This window comes from Triticum dicoccoides, chromosome 2B, assembly GCF_002162155.2.
Source record: "Triticum dicoccoides isolate Atlit2015 ecotype Zavitan chromosome 2B, WEW_v2.0, whole genome shotgun sequence".
NCBI lineage: Eukaryota > Viridiplantae > Streptophyta > Magnoliopsida > Poales > Poaceae > Triticum > Triticum dicoccoides.
In genome coordinates, this window is record NC_041383.1 from 576,654,983 (window position 1) to 576,655,397 (window position 415).

A 415-nucleotide genomic window follows, 5' to 3' on the forward strand; every position below is an offset into this window, starting at 1 on the left:
CAAGAACACACATATATTCATGAAAACATAATAGGTTCGGATCTGAAATCATGGCACTCGGGCCCTAGTGACAAGCATTAAGCATAGCAAAGTCATAGCAACATCAATCTCAGAACATAGTGGATACTAGGGATCAAACCCTAACAAAACTAACTTGATTACATGGTAAATCTCATCCAATCCATCACCGTCCAGCAAGCCTACGATGGAATTACTCACGCACGGCGGTGAGCATCATGAAATTGGTGATAGAGGATGGTTGATGATGACGTCGGCGACGAATCCCCCTCTCCAGAGCCCCGAACGGACTCGAGATCAGCCCTCCCGAGAGAGATTAGGGCTTGGCGGTGGCTCCGTATCGTAAAACGTGATGAAACTTCCTCTCTGATTTTTTTCTCTGCGAAACGGAATATAT